Raw genomic sequence first — 26,257 nt, 5'->3', positions numbered from 1 at the left:
CATTGAATCCCTCACAGATGCTGGCAACTCTAGAACCGTTGGAAGGTCCAAGAAGATTCATAAATCCATCTAGCACATAAGATATCTTCAAAACTCAGGTAATAAAGTGCATATAATGAAACCAAAGCCTGCCACTGTCGATACTGTTGAAAATATTGCATTTTGTTTAACTTCTCACAAATAAAACCAAGTAATTTTCCATTGCCACTTGGGTTGTAATAAGAATATGTTTGACTCAAACATGTTAAATAAACGGAGAAAAGAAAATAGGCAGCTACCACAGCCAGACTGGTCCTGAGCTGTATAGATATAAAGCAATAATCACCTATCTTTACAGTGTGTAGCTGTTCTCTCATTCACCAGTAAATGTTTGTTTTGTGTTATTTGAATGTATTTCTATCATAAAAATGAGTCTAAAAGATTCTGCATTTATTCCTTTTTTATATACCAAAGTAACTTTATGCCCTATTTAGTCTCCCAAACAACGCACAGGGGCATGAACATCAGTTTTATGATTGTTTAGAAGCTTTCTGTGCTTTGTGTTTTCACGGAAAAAAAAGACTCCAACAACCATACAACCAGGCAGGAACAACTACATTAAACTTCACAATTTCTACAGATATATCTATACAAACCTCTTGAATAAGAGCTACTCACTGTGTGAAGAAGTTTCTGAGATGGATACAAAAGGTTTCTACTAGAATCTCCAGCTTTTATCTGCTGCACATGTGCTTCAAGTTCAGTATTGTATGAGAGGCAGCAGCTGACCTGAATACAATCTCAGATAACTTGCACAAGTAAGATAAGCCATTTTTTCATCTTATACAATTAAACATAAAAAAATGATGTCAAGACCTTAAGAATCAGGACACGTACTGTATGCAACCTTGTCCGTGTATATTTATTAATGACTTAAGTAACACCAACAATTCGGAGAAACTGAATAAAGCTATAATTTAACATTGCCAAGCTTGTTAGCATAGTGGTGGCTGGACTAATTTTCCAGCTTCCCCTGTGCTCTCCAAAAAGGTAGAACTGCATTTCTTTTCCTTCGTCTGTCACACAGCTGCCCTGACAGGAATCAGCTATTCCAGCAACATATGTTCAGTTACTACAGAGACATTGACTATTTGCGCAGCTGTACAAATATTTAGCTGAGAACTTTTCAATTCTTACTTTTAAAAATTAAGTATATATTTTGACATCATTTGTACTGTTTATGTACTTTCAGTGATTTTTGCAAAGAAGATGTTGTATTGGGGTATACATAATCTAACAAAATGCATACCTTTAAATATTTACTGTGTTTACCAAGAGCACAATAAACATCATCTCTACAGAGAGTATAAAGCTATGATGAAGATAGCTGATAAAAGCAGGAGCTGAACTAGGTTTAAAAGCTCCTGGATTTTGGTTTTTTTTTTGTTGGGTTTTTTTTAGTCACATTGTAGTTTACTGGGTTCTGTTCACTAGACTGAAGACCTTAAGGAAAAGAATTGTTAATAGGAAGGAACTGGAACGTAAAAAAAAGTAAAAAGAGAAAGTAATAGTAATAAGTATGGTGTTGGTTCCCAAGAGCCTGCAGGGCAATTAAAGATAAGGTTTAATGCACCTCCTAAAGCTGCAAACCCTGATTCAATTCAGGGCTTGACACTCATTAAAGGTCAGGATTCAGAGACAAGAGATGCTTTAGACCCTCAGCTTCACAAAGACCTCTGAAGTGCCACTAAACTTCTGTGGCTTGACTTTGTTTCTTACGCTAACTGAATGTTACTTTTTATGAGGACTGTATTTTGAACCTGTCTCATAAAATAGTTACACATATGCTGTATGTCTGAGTATCTCGTAATCATCTTTGTCTGCTATATTACAGAATTAATCCTTTTACACTAATCACTAATTATTATCATGCTAAATTTATTCGGATATCTGAAATACATTAATCAGATACGTATGAGACCAAAATGTACTCTTTGGTTAAATATGGGGCTGTTGTGGTGTAACTCCAGTCAGCAACTAAGTACCACGCGGCTGCTTGCTCCCCCTGCCCCCATCTAGTAGGATAGTGGAGAGAACTGGAAGAGTAAAAATGGGGAAACTTGTGGGTTGAGATAAAGAGAGTTCAATAGGAAAAACAAATGCCACACAGGCAAGCAAAGCAAAGCAAGGAATTAATTCAGTACTCATAAGCAGGCAGGTGTTCAGCCATCTCCAGGAAAGCAGGGCTTCAACCTGTATAACAGTTACTTGAAAAGACAAATCGTAACTCTGAACATCTCCCCTTCCTTCTTCTTCCCCAGCTTTATGTGCCGAGCATGACATCGTATGGCATGGGATATCCCTTTGGTCAGTTGGGGTCAGCTGTCCTGGCTGTGTTCCCTCCCAGTTCCTTGGGTCCTTGCAGCCTCCTCTCTGGCAGGGCAGAGTGAGAAGTTGAAAATTCCTTCACTTAGTGTAGTTATCACTGCTTATCAGTGTTTTATCAACACTATTCTCAGACTAAACCCAAATCACAGAACTATACCACCTGCTCGGAAGAAATCTAACTCTATCTCAGCCTGAAAAAGACAGGGGCACTGCTGAGACTGAGAACCAAGACAAGATACCATAGTATTTTTTTAAATGTACAAACCAACAACACAATTTATAAGTAAATGCCAAAATGAAATGTAATTTAAAAATCAATCCAAGTATTCATCAGAAAAGGTACTTAAGTGATGCTCATTTCCAACTTATCTTTAAATAGTACTTTCTGTTGGCTGTTTTGACTTATTTATAATTCCCCAAACAGCTCCCCTGTTTCTCAGGAAGGCTTATAAGATAAAAATTAAATAATTTTCTTCCAGTCAAAACCCAATTCCTTTATTTTCCATTATTTCCCGTTACACAGCATGTACTTATGCAAATTCCTTCTTCCCCGTTGCTATCCACTCTTGGCATTTCATTAAGTCCAATCCAATTGGAAAACCTTCAATGTGGTTATGCAGAAAGTACATAAGGGAGCCCAGGAACCCTTCACAAGAGCTCAGAATAAACCTGATGAATAAAAAAAGCCTAGGCAGTTCTCCTTGTACACAGTAAAAGAGTTGCTATAAAAGGAAACACAACTGTGCTAGGGGCGTCTTGGTTCATATACCTCCCCCTTCATTATAGCTTTTGAGAGAAGCCTGTTACTTGCTCCCTACCTATTTTTCCATCTCCATCACAGAGCTCCGAACAGTTTTGGCAGGCTAAAAAAACCGCTTACACAGCAAAGGTGAAGTTGAGGGTCAAAGCTGAAATAGAACTCACTGTCTCCAGGTCTGTGTGAATTTGACAGCACGCTAGCCAGCTATGCTAAACAAAATACTTTATCTAAAGGATTTCAACTGCATACTCCTCCCTAACTTGAATTTTATCTCGATTCACTCAAAATTGAAACATTAGAATGAAATCAACGCAAAATATCCTATCACAGCTATTTTCTGTTTGTTTGGTTTTGCAGAGTCTATACTCTCCATCAAACTGCCACAAATCTTAGACATCTTGATTTATTTACCCGACAAGTTTCATAATCAGAAATTTGCCTTGAAAACTTCTTGTCAAACTCGCAAAGTGAAAAATGGGAACTAACTCCATAACTGATTCAGAGGACCAGGTACTAATTTACTTGTTATGGCTTTATGTTGAGCCCCCCTGCCAAATATTATAAGATAGAATACTCAAAAAGATATCCCACGTACAGAGATCAGAGGTCCCACAATGCAGTCTGTTCCGCTCTCCTTGCAGCTCTAATCTTCAGGGAAGAAGTGCAAAGTGCTGAGTAATGAATGGGTTGAGAAAGGAAGCAAGTGCTGAGGAAAGCCAGAAACTAGATGCTTTCCAGATGCAAATGAGGTGATGTTGTAATATATAAGTAAAGTCCGAGCAGTCATTTTTTTTGATGGAGAAGTTTCGTCAGTACAATAACTCCTACCAATTGTATGGATTTTTGCATCATCGTTCTTTCTTTACACTATATTTGAAAGGAGAGTCAATATGGAAGTAGCCAACTTAATTAGCTCATTGACTATCAAGGAAATCTACATTGCTGATCAGCCACGAAAGTAATTTCCTACTGAACTGACGGTGTGTAGAAAATCCAGCAGCCAAGAGCTGAACTTTTTACCAGAAGATCATAAGTGTTTTACAAACTAAACAAGGTCACTGCAAGAGTATTTTAGCATGTATTTACTTGTCCTTCCATGCCTGCTAAACTCATAGAAGCTGAAGAAATACAGAACAACCTCTACTCACATCAGGTTCTCAAACAATCAACTCAAAATAACGCTAAGTAGTATCATCAAAAGGCAAAAGTGTTACGATATGCAGCATTACGTGAGATAGACCCAAATCTAACTTACAAGTCTTTATCAAAAACTCTATTTCTAAAGCTTCACGCATTAGTTCCAATAAGAACTCACTTTCCATTTGTAAGATATACAGCAAACACTGCTTAACAAGTCTAAAAAAACCCTCAAATCCATCTTAAATGAACCTTTAACATTTAAAAACTGTGTCTGTCATATCCTCCTCCCACTCGCCCTGTGCACAGTCCTAATTGGTTCACTCTTGCTTCTGAACCAGGTACCAAAATGGTTCCTACAGGGAAGTGTAGCACTCTCACACCTAGCTCTCACTTTCAAGACCAGTTTTTAGTTCAGATTTTTCCTCAAACTATGTATCTGCCTGCAAGCAAAGTTAGCTGCTTTCTGAAGCTGCCCCACATAATTAAACCTTCAGATATTTTAAAGTAAATTTAGAAAGATGAATAGACCACAAAGCAATCTAGTCCAAATTAGATTAGCAAATGAGTAAATTAGCCAAGCAATTATGCAAACTTCACATTGTACAATATATGTGCAGTGCCACATTGTAGGATTTTCTCCTACAGACAGATACAGGCATTTACAAATCTAAATAATAAAACAAAAGTGAATAATTGCCATGGTCACTCCATTTTTTCAAGTAATACCTTCAATATTTGCCAAAGCTATCTCAAAGAAGAATTTAGTTTGCAACAAATCTGTAGAGGTAATTTATTCCAATTCGTTGATGCTGTACAAGTCACTAAAAAAGGGACTGTATGTGCCATGTGTATTTAGATGCAGCCTCTTCAAATCTTCAAGTTTTCAGGGTTCATTGCCAGAATTAATTGAACAGTACTTAAAGTTGGCCTTCCACAAAGTTTCTTGAATTCTTTTCAAAGCAATGAACAGTGAAAACTTTCAAGAAAACCCATTCAATAATCCATGAAATAATCTGAGAAAATAACTATCTATGACTGAAAGAGCAGGTGGTCTGATGGTAAAGCAATAAACTCAGATTGAGGTTTTATTCCTTCCCTGACTGCAGACTTTGACCTTCAACAAATTGATTTCATTCACTTACCCTCAGATACGTGGTTTTTTTTAATCCTTCCCCTGTAGTGGTATAGATGGTCTTAATTAGCAAATTCTTTTGGAGAGAAATTGTCTCAATTTTAATTTATTTTTACTCAATAGATTTTGCTCTTAAGTGCATTTACAGATTAGCATGTTCCATGTTATTATCCAATAAATATAGGCAGTATTTTTGATTCAGTAGGTACATATTATGCCACTCACCAAATACCTCAACTTCAACTAGCAACTAGATTAGGTACACAATATCTGATGATCATAAAACTACAGGTACTGTGATGCCTGGAAACTGGGAAACTTTGCCCTACCTTTGAAACTATCATGAATTTGTGTCTCTCATTATTACTGAAAAAGTATCCAATAGATAAACCAAACAGAACACTTTCAGATTTACACCACACATTCAAAACCTGAAATAAAGGTAGCAGCATTTAGGCTATCATTTAAAAAAACACTACATTTAGGACAACTCGTGACATTTGCTGTCAGTATAAAGCATGCTCAAAAAGCAAAATACCATACTCTAGTATTGCTTGCAAAGTGACCTTAAAACAACATATTGCAGGTCTCTAGCTTCAAAACAAAGATAGGTTGAGTAAGATTATGCACACCTCATACTTTCCTCTGATGACAGATGGAATAAACTGGGCAACTAGGTCATCTAGTAGAAGCTTCAACTTAGTTTAACCTGTTTAGAACAAACTCCACAATACTTGACAAACAGCTGCTGGCTTCAACAACCATTAATGTTATTAGCATAACATAAATACAGATTTAACCAAATATTCAACCAGTTTCCTGTAGCCTAACAACAGTTCTTAAGTGAGTTTACAACAGCTGGCTGCTTACGTGCTACTTAATTCTCTATGTGTGGAGAAGCAGCCACTTTGCTTTAGCAGCATGGGCTGTAGTAAGCATATGTACTTGGGCATCATCTATACATTATGCTCACATTTGTATTTTTTCATGTAAATCCTCAGCCAAGGTTGTCAAATCACTCAAAGATTTTGTGTGAAGAAAACCAAGCACACTTTAATAACATAAACCTAGGTTTAAGTGCAAATTAGTTGGAATATTTTCTGGTGTATTTGCAGTATAATGAAATATTGTAGACCTTAATATTAAGAAATTACTTCTAGTGGTTTCTACTCTTGTAAAAAAAATAATCCCCCCAGTTACTGAAGTGTGCTGTCAGATCATCAGTTGATGCCTTATTGAGTATGCCATACACCTTCTTCACTCCAACAATAAAAGGGCTGGAGAGTGGAGAAAGCAGTATAAACAATTCTTCCTTTCTGCAGAACAGAAAGCCCCATTTTGACAGAACAGCTCTGAGGAGGGACACATAGCAGAAAAATGCATTAAGCTCTTTTCTCAACACTTAACAATACCAGCAGAAGAGAGAATGCAAATACTCACTTCCATTCATAAAGAAAAATTCCTTTATACTAAGTCTGTAAAGAGGTAAAGCATTCAGTGTTTCAGTGTTTGAAATCAGACTTTTAGAAGCATCTTGTAATGCCTGTTGGGTAGCTCATGTAGCCTCCACCCTAAATTTGAGTTCAGTGGAAAGAGTCTTTAATGGCTTTCCCAGCAAATTTAAATACAAACCAAACAAAACCCAACACTCACCCTGCCCCTTAAAAACACCACCACAGCAACAAAAAACCCCACACCCTCAAAACCCCCATATCAAACCCCACCTTTTAAAAAACACCAAGCAAAATGCATTCAAGTATATATACTGGTTTCTGAGATTGGGGGGCGAGGGGAGGCGCAGAATGGGTGTCCTTTCTAAGGGAATGCAATCTATGTCAGGTAAACATTGCATCAAATCCACCTGATGCTTCACGGAAGCCTGTTTCTGGTTTTTCATGGCTCCACTCCACGCTGGCAGATCTCTCTGTAGCCATTCCTTATCTCTTAGGAAAGGCTGTTCTGTAGCTACAGCATTTCTCAGAACAGTTTGACACTTCCAGCTCTTCCTTCTTCCCCTGTAAATATTTTTTTTCAGTGATATTTTAAATTTATCGTCTAGCTGTAAGATGGTAGCTTATTATTCAGATTTTTTATGAACTACTGAAAAACTAAAATTTCTCAAGGAAGAAAAAACAAATGTCTCTTATTCAGCTCTCCCTATGACTTCCCTACTTTCCCCATAGATACAGCAGCAATTTATATACACAAGTGCCATTTAAATGATCTCATTAGAGCCTGCAAATGACATTTAAATTGCATCTGTTAACCCAGTTGTCATCTGGGGACAAAATCATTTCCCTTTGCACAGTAACCAAAGAGACTCCATTTGTATGAAATTAGTGTGATCTCTTGACAATGAGAAAATGTCAGATTTATCCAATTTGTTTTGGAACAGGGCATGGATACAGTTTCACTCCCAAGACTATAATGATGTGTAAATTGTTTGTAAATTACTAAGAGGTACAGACTCCAGCAGATGCCTGACATGATACCTTTGATAACAAAGATAGAGAAATCCCTTTCTTGCCTTGATATGCAGATTACAACAATTGAAGTAATCAGTTATGTCACCACAGCTAAACTACTTCAGAGAAATCATGGTGAAAAACGTTCATTTTGGTGAATGTGGCCAAGCTTGTATCATGATATCTGAGAGGACAAAACACAGGATAGAAGAGAAGGAATTTCAAACCAGCTTCCCTGCTACAGGAGAAGCTCGGAACATGGCCTTTAAAATTAAAAAATAAAATTATTGTGTTCCTATTGAGCTTAGTTTTTTACTATTAACTGCAATTACTAAGCTTGAATGTTTAAGCCAATAGGTTTTGGTGGGAGGATGTTTCTTAATTAGAGCAAAAAGGGCTTAAAACAAGGAATGATCATTTATTAGAGCAGCACTCAAACCAACAAAGCAAACTCCTTCGGTACAACAGTGCAGTTTGTCGTTACACCGAGAGCTAGCAGGCTAGATTCCCACAGAGCACACACTCTTGGGCTGCAAAAATGATTTGCAGCCATAAGCTCCAAAAATGATTTGAAGCTAAGAGCTCCAATTGCATATGCTGATTTTTTTCTTTTTATCATTTGAAAATTTGAGAATTCAGCAACTTTAAAGCACCATAAAAAGTTTAAATACGTTTTTATGATCCACAATGGTGCATTCCACATAAAGGATGGCAATGCTGCAGCAAGATGTCTGACTTCAATGGTCAGGAACACTTACTGAAAGTTCACTATAAAGACGCATTAAAATATAAGTCTATGCAAGCCTGATTGGATACCATTTGAATCACAAAGCTGAACGTATTTCATAAAGTAGTGAATATTTTATGCATTAGAAGATGAGTATTTCTATTACAAGATAAAAGGTTTTATTTGTTTAAAGGCCCTTGAAACAGATCAAGCAATTCAGGCTAATAAAGGAACATGCCAATATGCCTTAAGCACATTAACTATGACTAATTAATAATATGCAAACTATGCAAAACTGACCATTTCAGCATGTTGCCATTTTTGGAAGCACTTATTATCGGATTGACGATACTAAAAGAAGTCTTCTGAGGTTTAAATATGCCCTTTAAACTGAAGTTTGAAATATATACTTGCATACACATTAGCACACTATTCCTTGTTCTATAGCAGAATCTTTGTGTCAATTGTGTTATCTGACCTGGCAGTTTCACTATAAATCCCTTTAGCTATCTGGGGATTTTTTTTATACCTTTTCCTGAAATCCTTTACTAAAGAGAGATTAAGATTTGATCCTAGCTGAAAGGAAAGCTAGTTGGAAAAAGTTTGAGACAGGTCTACTTAAACTTCAGGCTAGATGAAAAGTGAAAAAAAGTAATTAAAAACCTTCAAACTTTTTCCAGTTCTGCATCATGACCTGTATGAGTCTAAATGGCCACAGAGACAGATCATGAAGCAGGGTTAAATTTCAAAATTTTCTTTGGCTATTTGCAGAAATTGCTGGTCTTCAAAGGAAATAGAAAATGTAGCATTGTGCTTTAAATACAAGACAATCAGATTTTTTTTATGACAATACATTCAAAGCAGAGGGTATGATATTTTGATTAGCAAAATTATGCTGTACTATTCTGCCTTGTATAACTAGATCTGTGCAGAGTTGCAAACATAAAGGTCAAAGTTTGACCTCCAGTCATGAATGCCCACGTAGAGAACTCAGCAAGAGCTAGAATATTGCATCCTCAGACTCCCTGTCAGTACAGATGTTCACAACAAAAGATCTCTCTATGTTCTTTGTCAAGGAGCTTCCTTTCCCTTTAACCATTCTCTAATTTAGGTATTCAGTATGTCCATGCTCTGTTGCTGGTTCACTTGATGTATATAACTAATTATAATACTTAGCAGTCAGATGCTAGAAAATCAAAGCAATAGAAACTTCTCCCTAATGACCTCTGATAAATAACTTGCTGAAGACAATAGGATAAGTTTGTACCTTCAGATGGATGCTCTAACAAAGCTCAGCCAAATCCTTAGGTACTCGAGTAAAAATGGGCTAAATTAACAGTTGAACAGCAGGTCAAAATGTCTTTATTTTATTCTACAAATAAATGTTAGCAGTCTATATAGCTAGGTTACTTTGCTCTGTCAGTGCCTTATCTTAGTCTTTTCTTCCTCTCCCACTAATATGTTTTTAAAGCATGTGAAATATTCAATTCACACTGTGCCATCTCTTCCCCTTGCCTTTTTCCTCTCTCCTATTTGTATCTCTTCCTTCCATCTCTACAAGCCAAATACCTGCTGGAAATCAAGCAGAAATTAGAAGGAATACCTATTTCCACCTAGCAAGTTTTCAGCATGACACAAACATAAGAGCCAATTAGTACCCTAAGGCATGCTGAGCTCAGAAATAATTACCTCCAAGCTCTACGTCTCTCTCAGCATCTCCCTATTATATCATGACAGAATTGTAGCAACATTATATTATCTTGGGCAAAATGAATGCAAAACAGGTAAAAAGCTTCACTCTAATATGCTAGAAAGTCAAAAGATAAAAAACCCCAAACTAGTAAGAATTCATGTTAATCTTTTCATCTGAAGAAAGCCAACTTGAATTCATTTCATTTTAAAATGCTGTTGTTAAAATAGTAACTTTATTTTCCCACCAACCGATTATTATTTATTATCCATGGAAATAAAAGCTGCATCTCATTTCTAATAGGTTTAAACAATACTAAAGATGAAGGATGATTAAGTCACTTGGAGTTTCATTTTTTGACATGATTATGGAAATTACTATTAAAAATGTACAATGACTTACTGAATAGATAATTCAAAACTATGAACTGCCATGTTACTCTAACCAAATTGGTACAGCTGTTATACCCACTGAACAAGGTAACAGATAATACAAGCCTCAAAAGTACCCAAACTCAACAGCATTTGCCTAAGTGATAGTTTCCAGGCAGAAAATTTCTTGGTTAATGTGAAATATAGCTTCAAGACAAGAAAGCAAAAACAGATGATTTTTAATAAAACTTTTAGGAACCTGAAAAATAAAATAAATCCTGATAAAGAAGGGTCACATAGATGCACTCATAGGATGAACAGGATGCATATGGCACAAGGGTATGTAAAGTGACATACACAGAAACATATCACTCTGCAAGAGTGATGCCAGGCTTAGAACACCAGAGACCACACTCCTCTGCGAGGACAGGCAGTAAATCAAGGATATATTTAAAGGAACAGAAAAAAAAAGAGGATGAAAAAGGATGAAAAGTGCAAAAAAGGGAATACTGAATTCAGAAAAGTACCAAAATTAAAAATGAACCCAAATAAAAGTACATGGAAATGCTATTCTGAGATACAATGACTACATGCTGCCAATATCACTATAGACATATTAAGAGGTATCAGAAGATTTCAATAGGTATGGACGTGGTACTATAAAAAGTATGGTTTTGTTTACTGGAAAGACCCAGCCCTCATCTAAAGAACAAATTCTCTCAGTTACCTTCAAGTGGGTCCCTGACGTCTTGTTCTAGTTTTCATCCCCAAGCCATCTCTAGCACACAAGGATTGCTAATAGGTTGGTAGTACTCCAAGGTTTTAATGGAAAGGTTCATTTGCAATAGATTAAGTTATTCTGTACTGAAAGTATATTGGATTATTATGCAGAGCATGGTTTATAATCTTCAATTCCTTATGAGAAGTGAATTGCTGTGTCTGAATTGTACAATTTTTTCAGTCACTCCTGACCAAACTAGAAGCTGAGCGATTTAGCCAAGAGGTCTTCAGGTCCAAAATGTGAACTGGAAGAACTCAGAAAATATTTATGCCACATGTGAGGGAGAAAAGACGGCTGTAAACCCAGGTTCTCACTGCAATGTAACTGGAGACAACCAAAAATCCGTCCAGAGAATATTGAATTTAAAACTAAGAAGAGAGATAAAAACAATTGATTTGTCAGTAAATCAGTTATTCTCCTTATTAGCTTTCCAACCATTTCAAGACTTGCCAACTGATTTACCTTGGGTGTTCTTAAACTTACGAATGAATTTCCAAGGCACCAAAATTTTGAGTGGGGACAGAAAGAAGGAATGCCTATGTTGATCACATAGAGATGGGCTCCAGCTTATGAGCTAGTTTTACAGGTTGCTTAATAAATGGATCAGAAGCAAATCCAGCTCTGCAGAAGTATTTATTTCAAAGAACACTCAGTGGCCATACTAATTCTATATCAATGCGAATTCCTTGATTGATGTGTGCAATTAGCATAGATAATCTGGGAAAAATGGTAAGATATTTAAAAGAAGTCAAACTACATATGATTTATAGTCAGACTGTGAAACCATCCTAGGTTAGTCACCAAGTTTCTGATAATGGAATGCCATTAATAAATATTAGAACTGCAGAAGTGTGCAAGTCTGCTTGTTAAACCAGTCAGAGGATGGAGAGCCGTTATGTCACAAATAAGGTTTTACCATAGGCAGAACCAGAGGGGCTCAGCATATGATCATTCTCCTTCTGTTTCATTTGCATTCAGTGAGCACCGTTTCATGAACATCACAGAATCCAGTCCAGACATATTTTTGTGATTAAATGCACATTACCAGGTTTATGTTTTGCCCTAATACAATTGTTATTCATAAAGCAATGCTACAGAAATCTTCTGATTTGTTATGCAACAGTTTAAACCAACAGCACGTCTTGCAGTTTTTCCTCCCAACATTTAAGCAAAAGTCCTCAAAAATAAGAGTCATCAGACTTTGATCTATGTAGAAGGGAAATACAGGCACAAAACCAATGAAATACAATAAAAATATTTGTATTATTCGAGCTCCTATTCCTCACAAACATGTAAAGTGGTGTTCAAAATTATACTGATGGAAATGCACTTAGATTAGGATTTGGGGACTTGATCAAAAAGAAATTCAACAAGATTTTGGGTATGTTGAAGGAGACATTACTTGACAATATTTAGAACCAAACCACAACTAATATCTAATATATTAGCATCTAATATACAATCAAACCTCATAGACAAGTGAATCATGGTCTATGACCTGTTCTTTCTCTTTCCCTTGTTCTTGAAAGCATTCCCTTTTTGTAAAAGGAAAAAGATCAAAAGCTAAACATATTTTGAACAAAGACATAGAAAAGCCACTTGAATAAAACAACATACCTTCTAGACTTTAAGAGCACAAAAGCCTTTTAAGACTACCTCTTACTATGGTTTGCCACAATGCTCTGCAAAAGACAGTTCTGCCATGATTTAAAAAAAATTGAAAGAAATAAAATCTTCAACTCAGTAAGTTCTTTTGTACTATCTCTTGTACACAGTCATGTAACTGAATAATGAGGGGGTAAAAAGGACACTGGTTTGCATTTCTTCTGCAGAAAAGACGCAGTTTATATGCAGTTTGGTCAACAATACAGTATTCATGAATACAGGTTTCACAAAGGTTTAACAATAGAAAAGCTTTCATTCTTACAATACAAACGCCAGGTACTATTCTACCTACTGAGCAAGTTTTCTTGATTAATTTAAGACACATCACAAGTAAACTTCATCTGTGTTAGAGTTTTGTAGACTGGCACTTTCAACTGTTTTTTTTCTGAACAAAGAGATTTTTGTCTCCTCTTTTTTTGTTGATCAAATTCAGAACACCTGGTGTCAAAATTGCTAATTTGCCTTCAATTATCACCCCATGCATTTTCAAATGATCCCCTTGCAAATCCCAGGAATTTCCAGCTTGTCCAATTAGCATGTTACAATTTTGATTCAGTTCCCTGCTGTTCAAGTCTAAGCAACTATTTTTGCCACTGAGGAACTCCTCCACCTTGCACGTGAATTATAGGTCTAATAATTCACATATTCATATACAGTACAGACAATGCAAAACTAGAGTGGAAAAAAGTCCTGCCTCTGAGTAAGTATAATCACTTGCTTTCACCAGTATCAGAGTACTCCTTGGTCCCATATCTGGGCTTTTATGTAAAAAAAAGCAAGGTGAAGAAGCACCATCTAGAAAAATACTACTTTGATTTCCTGCAGAGCCAATTTCATATATTCCTTCAACAACCCCACTCCTAATAAAGGAAAACAAGACTGAGAGATGTGTTTTATTTATAAACATTAGTAGGATTGTTGCACAAGTGATGTGTCTTCAGTGTATAGGAAAAATTGTATAATCTTCTTGGCTTCCTGGGATGCTGCTTAGCACACACTCTCCAACTACAGTAGGTATTTCCCCACATCTTTCTCCCATTGTCTCCACTTTTCTTCCCGAACACTCCAGTTGTCCTCAGTTATTTCTTGATATGAACAGTTCTAGTCATAAAATCATAGAAGTATAGAAAGGTTTGGATAGGAAGGGACCTTAAAGATCATTCAGTTCCACACCCCGCCCCACCATGTTTCAACCGTACTCCATCTAATATGGATATGTGTATACATGAGCTTTATCATAACATTTGTGGAGGATATGAGGTTAATTACTGATGTGCCCTTTTCTTGCTGTGGAATTCCTTCCAGACTCAAGATCTTTCTGTAATAACCTAAACTGCCTCCCAGACAAGACAGGCACAGAAAACATTTAAAATAAAAATTCTATAGTTCATTTCTGAGGATCCCAAAATTTTTGCCACTATTATTGGCAAATAATTGAAATGAAAAATGAATTGAAATGAAAATTGAATGAAAAATGATCCTGGAATTTTGTTTAAGGCCAAGAACCATTATAAGTTGAGATGTTAAAAACACAAGAAATGATTTCTGCTCTGCTGCTTAAATCACATCACACACTAATTACCTTTAGTATTCTCATTGTATCACTTTATTCTACTGACCATAACAAACTGCTACTCAAGCAACCACAGAGCAGTGAGAAGCTACGTGTCTAACATCCTGCAAACAAGTGCAACAAGCAAAACCTAATAAGGATATAATCTTCATGGCAAACATCTTGTGGTTAACTCCTTCCCATGATCAGGAATAAATTCTTCAATGAGTAAAACCATAGTATATGCAGAGTTCCACTTAGCACCATCCTAAGTCCCATGTAATAAATACTCTGCTAAGTTCTGCTTTATAAAAAAACCCTCTCACAAATTGCAAAGCGCACTCAGTACTAAAATATCACAGAAATTTCTTAATCCTGTTATATAACCAGAAATTACAACAATGTGTTCCAGCAGAGCTTCCTTTAAACAGGCACCAGTATTGCTGTCTTACTGCTAAATGTCTACGGGAAAATAAATGAGGAAAAACTCTACACCTGGCTGCAACTTCAGGCGAATGTAGGAGCACTGCTGCTTGGCAAACATGCCATAGGCAAGCACAACTTTCAAAGATAAAAAACCTGAAGTTATGCGTAGAAGCTGTAAACTACAGACTACACTTATCTTTATAAGCACACTACACCTAGAAAATTTTATTTAGTTGCCAAAATGAAATTAAATGGCATTTTGAAGGCATCTTGAGTTGCTTACTTAGCCAGCATAAAACAACATGATTTCCTGACATCAAAACCACGTTATTGATTTACATCTGATAAGAAATTGGTTGCTGAGAAGTCTTTTTGCTGTTGTTTGTGTTTTCTTCTAATAAGAGTATTCAAGGAAATGTATTCTGAAAATGGTGTTCCTGAAAAATAATTTTTTCATACCAAAGCAGCACTGTATCTCAGAAACTGTCTATTTTGACGCTTAAGCATAAGGAAGGTTCACAGATAGTTATTTTCTCATTTCCTAACCTGATTATAAGAAGTAAAAAGCTTTTCATCCCTGCTTTGGTTTGTATGCTGGCATTTCCATGTTTAAGAATCTGCTTCCTGAAGTCATCAGAAAAAAAAGAAAAATAAACCTAAACACCACAAAACTCACACCACCTTTGATCTATAGCAGAGTCCATAGCAATTAAAGGATACCTGATAAACTCTGCCCAAAATTGGGATTACGTGTAGCTGTTTCAATATGTCTAAGCACTGAGGTTAACTCAATATTTTAACTCCTTTTAGAACAATAGGTGCTTTCTTCACTTGAAGAAGTGATGAAAACATTTTCAGTATGTTTTAGTAATGTATATGGTCTAAATAGATCCAAATAGACGAAGTACCACAGGGTGCACACACACATCAGACCTGTAAGTGCTTTTACCATTCCAGTATGTATTTAAGAAGTAACTCAGATACAAACATAGCAAGGAATATGTTCTGAGCACACAGCCATTCCATCCAAACATCACAGTGCTTTTTCTGCATCTGAGGACACAGGAACTAACCCCGAAATCCACACTGCAGCTGGCTTTGAAACAACATTATTACCTATAATAACACTTACAAGTGCACATTTTCAGGTATGCTTTGACAAGGAGGAGTTGAGTAAGAGCTCACCAGTGTCCCTTTGGAGCGCCAGCCCTGCACTGTCAGAGAGTTCCCGCCCAGGTGCTACCTGCTTAGGAGTCTGAAGTGCTGAGAAAGAGGGGGGCTCACATAATAATGGCCCAAACTTTGGCAAAGGGTTCCTTCAGAGAGACCACAGACTTCAAAAGACGATGCAAAACAGTTCCAGCAGCAGCCCCAGGTCTTTTTATCTCCCCATAGAGCTGGGAGAAGAGCATACTTTTCTTATGCCATTGATCATATTTTAACAGTTAAATAACACCGGATGAGCTTTTGTTCCCTTATAATTTGAGCGGTAAGTGAACATAAGTCATTTTGACAAAGGAGAAAAAAAGTAAGGTTCATACACTTTCATATTCACACTAAAAGTGGCTTGCATGATATAAGAGGGATTCATACAGCGGAGCTGGTGATTGTTTTGCAAAGGCCCAATCAAAGTAGTGGTCAAGGAGACCCATGCATTACTCGGTCATTGAACGTACACAAACAAACAAGCGTTAATCACTACTTCCTAACTGTATTGCATAAGACAAAGGAAATACAGAATAATAGAATCATAGAATAGTTTGGGTTGGAGGAGACCTTAATGATCATCTAGTTCCAACCCCCCTGTGATGGGCAGGAACATATCCCACTGGATCAGGCTACTCAAGGCCCCATCCAACCTGGCCTTGAACACCTCCAGGGATGGGGCAGCCACAATTTCCCTGGACAATGGCCTCACCACTCTCATAGTGAAGAAATTCCTCCTTATGTCTAGTCTAAACCTACCCCTCTCCAGTTTATACCCATTACCCCAGTCCCATCACCAGAACTCTTTGTAAGGAGTCCCTCACTAGCTTTCTTGCAGGCCCTTCAGGTACTGGAAGATTTAGCTATAGGATTTGACCATACAGTTCAGAGTATTTTTTTTATGGTTCAGCAACTGAGTTTCTAAAATTTGCTCACTTCATTATTTGTTACTGTTAAACTAAACCTAACCTGAGATGCATATTAAGCACAACAATAACAAATGGCAATCATTTTTCATTTAACCAGTCATAACAGATCAAACCAGAAGCAGCATATATGTAATACATTCCATGTTTCTTCAAAAAAAAAAAAAAAGTCAATATTCTACAGTTTTGGTAGAGCTGCTCAGAAGCCACTTTCCTTATTCTAGTTTCTTGTTAACTTATATGCCAAAAGGTAAAGGCCAGAATGTCAGCTATAATCTCAAGTGTAAATCGGAGTAGCTTAATTCTTTTGAAGAAGTCGGACATAAGAAACATGCATATGGAATATAGATTGAATATTGTGAAAAATTACATTATCACAGCTGAGAAGCTGGCTGTCTCAAAGGGCAAGTCCACTTAGACACTTCTGTTTTGAAGTGAAAGAGCCACATATAAACCCAGAATTTTTTGCCACATTTCAGCACTAGTAACATAATATAATTTGACAGCTTTTAAATTGTAATTTTATTAGAAAACTGTAATTCAGTCTACATATTTTAATTGAAAAATAAAGCATGTCTTCCCTTGCAGCATGATCTAGAGGGACATGTACCTGCCCATTGCAGCAGGGTTTGAACTGGATGATCTTTATGGTCCCTTCCAACCCAAACTATTCTATGATTCTATGATCAAGACATACTTGTTATTCCTGGTTATTAGATCAAGTAACTATATTCTTTTTTGTGAAGTAAGATGTACTTTCATCCTGTTGTGTTTTAGCTTCCTAAAAAACCCCTCTCCTACCTTCAGGACAAAGCATCAGTGGCCTTCAGACCTTGTCACTGAATGGACATCATAACCAAAGTATTACTGACTTTAAACACACACTCGTGGGCACTTCAAACAAATTTCTATTTTAATGGTATTCTGCATATGAATATATATGAAATGTTCTATGTAACACAGAAGTTAATTCTTCCATGAAACTATGCAGCTGCAAGACCAAGTTCTCTGAAATGAAAGTCTACTTTGCAAAAATTCTAGCTTTTCATGGAGTAGCTAAAGTAACACTGGATTTTTTATCTTCCCAAAGCTACGTTCAAAAAATATCCATGAATATGACCTTGTTTTATTTGTCTCATACATTCTGCTTCCATCTACTCTTGAGGTCTAGGGAGATTTTTCATGTATCAGAAAAATTCAGACATTTTGGACAGAAAAAAACATGTATCAGAATCAGCTATCACTATACAAGCACCAGTGTGACCCTGCCATATCTCTCAAACTAAGAATCATACAGGAAATGTTAAAGTTTAGATTGCATTCCTTCATCATGCTGTTAGCCCTTCACTGGACTCTCAGTACGTCCACATCTCTCCTGTACTGGGGAGCCTGGAACTGAACACAATACTCAGCCTTTGCAGTCTGAGTAGAGGGAAAAGTTCATGTCTTTCAGCGTGCTTGGAACACTCCTCCTAAAGCAGTTTACAGGTAATACAGTTTAGCCTTCTCTGATGCAAGGGTACATTATGTAATACAACTTCTTTATACATCTCACACTTTTTTACTTTGTGGACGCCTCTATGGAGACACTTAGAATCACTCGGTTGGCTTCAGTAGCCAGGAAATGGGCCAAATGGAAGTTCTTCCACACAAAACCAACTTGGCCTAAACCTCACAAAAATCATATACTTTTATTGAACACTAAAATCTTAATGATAGATAATTCAAAGCAATTGCAAAGAAGTGTACTTCACTAAAACTTAAGAACATTGGAGAAAGATTTCTGCTAAATTTGGTCTGATATCAGCATGTATACTCCGTTATGATGCTATTCTGCAGCACTTTGAGACTGGTCTGTATTAAAGAACATTCAAGATACAATTACCTTCCCAGACCATTTTTGTAAAATTAGAGTGATATTTTATGAATATGTTTTCTTTACTACAGAGCTAAGTAGGTAGAAATATATATGTTTTAACATAACAAAAGAAAACTGAGGGTTTAAAACATTTGTATAACAACATTCACTTGGTTAAATATACATGGCTAAGACTGCATGGTTTCCTTTTAGATCCTTCTCTATTCAATCACTGGTTCCTTTTGTTTCTTCCTATGCCAGTTCCTACCTTATGTTGATAGCAACAATTTTCACTACTGCTGATGGATTTGAATAATAGCTAACGTTTTATGACATCTAGTTAGATATCAAAGCTCTTCCTTCTTGTTAACCACATACACAGTATAATAAATTTATTCCTAGAAAATCCAGAACACTTCAAATTTGAGCAAATTTTAAGACTTCACAGTCAACTATTCTTAGGAAGGGTTTTTATTAATCAAGAAACAGAAAATCACATTAGGAGCTTAGTAAAAATGGCCCGTTCAGAGGGGAGCAGCAGAATGAGTGACTCAGCACTGTGAAGCAGTGTATACTTTGATTCTAGTATACGATGTGGTTACAGCCATGAATGTAATTCATAAGTAAATTACCCTATAGACTAATGATAGTCTTACTGAAATAACAGCTCAAAAATAAGCTTTTTAAAAATGATTCTACAAGATGTAATAAAAGTATCAACTAGCTGGTCACAGAGTAAGTGGAATGAGCACACATGAACAACTCACTCCTTTCCCCCAAAAAAAACATTAGGGACATATATACATATACACACACAACCAACACACAGACTGATATCTTTTCTGTCTGTGTCAATTTGCCAATATCTTATTTGTTTACAGTGAGTTGATCATCTACAATAGTGGATGCAGTGGGGTTGATTAGATTTTTATAAATGTGCTCACTTGCTAATTAGGATAATATATCTGCTAACTCCAGATCCTCAGCTAGCAGCCTGCTTATTTAATGGAGACTACAAGACTTTGCCCTTAAATGGCAGCAGTTTAAATTAGCTGAGCGGAGCTAAAAGCCAGTCAAGGAATGATTAGATGAAAGATGTGCTGGGGTTATTAAACCAAAAAGACTGTCTAAAAATTCACATCTGCACTACAAAGACCTTGACAGCTGCAAGAAATTCTTCCATGTTCTGTATCGCAGATGCACTTGTTCTTCACTGAATGCCTACAGCCGTCTACTATGGTATTATCACACATGGCTTCTTTTAGAGGTCACTGTTACAGACAAGCATTAGATTTAAGGGACTGTCTTTCTGAACATATTTTGTGACATGGCTTCACTTTGGAACTGCTTTGCTTGTGACCTCTGGGTTATGTCAATGCAACATCCTCTGCTTGGGGCCACTATTAAATAACATTCACATGTACAGACTTGAGTTCCTTTAAAACTAGCTGAAACAACTCCCAGGGCTGTTTCATGCTTGCCACAGTCTGCAACTTGTGCCCTTTAAAAAAACAACCATACTAAACACAGAAGACTAAAATATCCATGTAACTGCCTGAATCCTAACTTTCTCACATTTGAAATACAGAGAAGTTTGCAGCAACTCTTCATATAGAGACAGATTTTCCGTTAATAATGTAAACTAAAAGTAGAGGAACAAATAAAAGACACCAGAACAGGTGACCCATCTTAGCAGAAAAAAGGAGACAAAACACCTTACTTCATCTCTTCACAAACTTCCATCAAGCTAATAAGCAATCCACATTGGGAACAGGAGTGTCAAGTATTTTCCATCTAAACCAGGAATGAACTGTAACTGAGGCAATTAAGCTTTACTTAGGACATACTGTCAAAGCAGCTTTCTCTGTAGGATATCTTTCACACAGGCAGTAGCCCATTCAACAAGGACTGCTTTACACAGTTGTTTGCTTTAAAAGCCTGTATTTATTGTGTATAGGAATAGTTGATAAAAGGATTTATTCACCAGTGTTATTTTTTCAGTTATTAGACTACCCTACCTTTTTCTTCTCTATCATTCAGAACTTGAAAATCTAGGTGCAAGTTCCACATAAAGGCAAAGCAATTATTTTAAACAAGGAAGTCCCAGAGTACATGTTGTTTGTGTAGCTCACTTAAAAAAAAAATAGTGTGTGTGAATTTGTACTATCATTTTTTCTTTTACTGCAGCAAACCTTAGTGTTCTGTGCTGCAGTCTGCTTGCAGACATATCCAAGGGGATGATATGGAGTGACAGAACCAGCTGGAAGCCTGAATAGAAGCTACAATTGTTTTAAAAATGTGACCTGCAGGTGTTAAAGACAGGACCACAGTCATAATCTTAGAAAGTGCACTAGCAAAATACACCATAATTTGCTTGATTAGAAGAATCCTGCACTTACAAGTTATAAAAAACAAAGCAACTTATTTAAGCGAAATTGTAACTGGTTAATATGTTCTTTTTCGTTCAAAACTAAAATTTTACTTCTGTGTTAGTTTGTATAAATTGAGTATGGTGTTTTATGTACACATTTTGTTTCATTTCTTTTGTATTAGGTATTATAACATCAGGAAAATATTTGAACACTAAGAAGAAATTGCAATAATTTGTGACCACATACATCTGTCTATTCTCCACTACAATTATGTGGGGATCTTTTGGGTGATGGAGGAAGAAGAATTTACTTCATTTACTCTCTCTACAGCCAGGATGGCCTGTAGTACAGTCTAATAAGACAACCTGCAAAGTGCAATTAGAAGCAAGCACTTCAACAAAACTTCAAGAGGTCACTGTTGCGGCGGGTATAAAATAAAGGGAGTTACTTAATCTTAGGTAGAATTACAGCAGTGTATTACAAATGGGCCCAGACCTTTATGCTTGTTAACTCTGACAGCTAGATATAGAAGTGGTCTACTCTTAGTCTACTTCCTAGGGCCGTCTTCCTTGAAAATATATTTGTCACTTGGTGTCTGCACACTGGCAACAGCGACTATATTAGCCAATTTTCTTCCATGTTTACTAGCGACCTGAATTCAGCTTCTTTCACTATAAGCATACCATATGAACCCTTCAGTTCTCGCTCAAATACTAACGATGTTCAGATCTAAAAAATGAATTAAATACTGATTATTTTGTCACAGTTCATTGTTATTGTTCAGGACTTGCTGATGTTTTTGACACTGAAGACAGGTGCTGATGGGAAAGCATACGCTATTTATAAATGATGCTTCATCACATAGTTCAAACACTCATTCCTTCTGCTATGAATGTATTAAACTCTTCATATTTGAAAAGCAGCTTAATTCCACCCACCTAATCTGGAATGGTGCCCTAGCAAGTAGAGAGAGTCAGGAAATACGTCTATATATTATTCCAGTCATAAGGGTTTTTCTTCTATTCAGTACTATTCCTTATCTACACTCAACCATATCAAAGCTCTTACTTAGCTGAGTAGGGATGGATTTGAACTACTTTCACATTAATTTTTTTAATATTCTGAAGAGGTGAACTAGCACTTCTCTGTCCACTTGTAGGAGTAGTAGAAGTTTAGTGCTTCTTGAAGAAAAACACAAAATAAACACTTAACAACTGAGAAGGAAGCCTTACCTGGCTCATTCCCAATGCAATACACTTGTAGCACTGAGACACTAGCAGCAATCAGTTACTTCTATAAAAAATCCTTTGGTTTCCAAGTCAATGATACTTTTGAGGAAAGTACAGTTCACACCTTGTGGCCAGCCCTTCTCTCTATCTGTAAGGATTTTAACAAGAGTTTCAATACCTCTCTTCTTACTGCTACAACTTGCTGACTCCACTCTCCCGCTCTACAAAAGTGCTTCTGAGCCACAGACACATATTTTACAAAGGTTTTAACAAGAGCTGCAAGGTAGACTGTTTTCCCAGGCCATACATGAAAGCAATACCTCAGGACAAGACTTTTTGTTCTCAAGAGATGGCCAAGCACACTAGAGAAGGCAGAAGTGTTGTGCAATGGGCGCCAGGGCTCTGCGTCCTGCTCAGTCACAGAAAGCACTTTGTGGACTTTGCTCTTAAGAAGGTGGCCACAGGATTCAAGACCCACATTTTGTTTGTTACAAAACAACTTTTCTACCACTTATTCCTCCCCTACCCAGCCTCATTTCAGAAACATGGTAAAAATCCTTAGACGCTGTTGTAGGCCTGGCAGCAGAAGGAACATGGAGTCACATTTTAGCATGTAAGCATATGTTTTAAACTAACATTAGAGATTATATAGTCACGATGGCATCAGTTAGTATCCATTACCTGTCAAATATTATTGTTCCAGTAGTATTTTGAGGTTGTTTTTCTGTCAGCCTGGCTGCTGCTCTCAGGGCTGCTGAGAGGGCCTGGCTGCACGCTTGGCACTGGTTTTCTGGGACCAAGGCCTCAAAGGTGACGTCTTCCACTGACAGAAAATGCCACTTCCAGGGAAGCAGAGGGAGCTAAGATGGTTAGGATCAGCAAAGCAGCAGCAGAAATGGTCACCCGAGAAGCAGTGCACACAGCAGCTTAGCCCAGGGGATGCTCAACCCCTCCCTTGCCTGCCTTTCCCTAATGAAAGCATTACCTGCTCTAGAAGGGACATCACTGGTTCCTCAGGGGAAAGACTGATTCATTATTATACTGAAACCAGGAACAACATTTAAGTGAATGCAAAGGAAAATCTGTTGACTGGCTTTGCTGTATCATTTAAATCTGCAGGCCTGAGCACTCCTTCTCAAGCACACAGCCTTTTCAGTGCTGGGATATGCAGGATTAGGGGCTTTATTAGTACTTTAGTCCTGATGAAGCAAAGTGCCTAACGCATATTTAACTTGAAACATATGAAGGGTCATAGTAATTTACTCAGATTACTGAAGTGAAATAAAGTAAGGACCTGCTTAAGCATCCTGTGTCACCCAGAGCTGAACTCTTCTGCTCCTGGTGGGATCAGGATTCACATCCCCTGTCTCCATGAGGATTTCTGAGCTCTCAAAGATGGAAGAGATTCAGTTTGTACCATGTCTGTGCTGCCTGTAGCAAAATACTGCTCCCCATAAGGGCAGGCCAATCTCATCGTTTATTTACAATTTAAGAAACAATGTGTTCACACAATGCATAGGTATGGACAATCTCAGGAAAAGACTGCTAAACTACATTGTATTTATAAATACAAATTATGTTTATAAATAAAAACTATAGCCTGCATTCAGGTAAAAGCAAAAAAGACCCAGCCTAGCCCAGTGGAACTATTACAATTAAGTCTTCACCTAGGAGAAAACAAGTTGATCTTAGATATTTAATAGAAATTCAATAACATTTCCTCAATGAGGACATACCATCAGGTCAAAATCTTTACTTACTTGGGATCAAAGTCACCACTGCTGCAGCAACAGCTGGTGTCTTGTGCCCCACCATAAGAATGGAGGTGGAAATTCATCACGAAGAAACATTTTATAGAATACAAAGATTCATTACAGAAAGACAACTACAAGATTTTAGTTCTCTCAAGCAAAAAAATATGGTGGAGTAAATGAACTCCCTATTGAAATCCAGAGAAAAAAAATGCCTTTAATTTCAGCAGTATATGGATTTGATCCTATAGAACTCATAGACATTTTCTAATAAAAATGCAGTTGTGTTAAGTAATCAGAAATACTTGATTATATAACTTACATGAATGCTGCTGGTTTTTCTTGCCTTTTTTTTTCCCCAACCATAAGCATAATGATGTAACTCTGAGCCAAAAAAACACCTCTGTAGATTTTCTGTAACATGATTTCTGATCCAGCATTGCTACTACTGCTGTAGTAACTAAACCAGACGTAATCAATGCATTATAAGGTCAACTCCCAGTCCTGCGAATTTCTTAAAAGCCTAAGAATTTAAGGACCTAAGAAGAATTTGAGTCCCTAAATTTAAGAATTCAAGGACCTAAAGTCAGACAGGTGTAAGCTTTATTACTGTTCCCAAGGGTCAAAACAAGCCAGGCAGGCTAGTTTCTTTTTAGTTTTTTTTCCTGGGAAAGAGGTTCCAAAATAGATATTAAAAGAAATGGGTAGAGATCCAACATCCCTTGTGTAAAAATTTTGAATGCTGTGAAAGCAGGAGAGGAATGGACCACATAAAATGAACTATATTGTGCCTTAATACCCTCTGTCAAGACAACGTACGCTATTTCTACTGTTGGGGACTTACTACTGGACTAGATGGACCATGTGTTGATCCATTTAGGCTCTTTGTTTTTATAGACTGTGAAATGGAGAAAAGTATCTTCCCAAATAACAGTATAATAACATTACAGCAGATTTCTGTGGGTGGGGATTTTTGACAATCATTCAAAATGAAGCAATTTACAGAAACTGTATGTATTAAAAAGCAACTAAGATTGCCAAAACCAAATCATTACTTATTGTGAAATTTCCAGAATTTATGAGTAAGTAAAAGAATAACTATATTAATATAAGCAGGGATTTGAGAGTATACAATTTTGTCTTATTGACCTTGACAACTGGAAATTGTCCTTGACATTGAAATTTAGAGTAACATCTTTACTATGCCTACTCCTCATGATGTTGCACTTCATATTTTCTGGTCGTAATAACTATTTTATTCATCCTCCTTTTAGTTTCTTGTCCTTTCCTTGAAATAAATAACATGGTAAAATAACAAAAAAGTAGTTTATAATTACTCTCAGTCACAGGCTGTGCAGTAATTTCACAGTGAACTTGATACCAAAATTCATATACTTCACAGCATGACGCAGCAGAGAGAGATTTTTGTATTCAGCCAAACCTTATAAATTCCTCATTCAAGAAAAGGTTAAATTACCTTGAACTGCAGCATTTTTATTATTATTTTAAGAACATTCTGTGTTTTTTGTAAGCAAGTAGTGATTCTTATTACTAAAACAGCCAGATACACAATCCAACTCCTACTGAGGGCCAGTGATACAAACTGTATTGATTTTTATAGGAATTATACTTTTATTACTTCATTAAGAATGAAGTAAACAGAGAATCTACATTTTCTTTTGTTTTGACTTACTGGCTTTTGAGACGGCAGAGCAAGCTCAGATGCCTGAATTACAGAAAAGTTAGTAAGTTCTTCAACAGTTTCTATCCATTTCTGTATTAAGCAAATGATGGATTATTCTATCTGCCTGCTTTGCACTGTTCAAATGACATAAAATG

Source organism: Phaenicophaeus curvirostris, chromosome 5, assembly GCF_032191515.1.
Source record: "Phaenicophaeus curvirostris isolate KB17595 chromosome 5, BPBGC_Pcur_1.0, whole genome shotgun sequence".
Lineage (NCBI taxonomy): Eukaryota > Metazoa > Chordata > Aves > Cuculiformes > Cuculidae > Phaenicophaeus > Phaenicophaeus curvirostris.
This window is presented reverse-complemented; position numbering follows the sequence as displayed.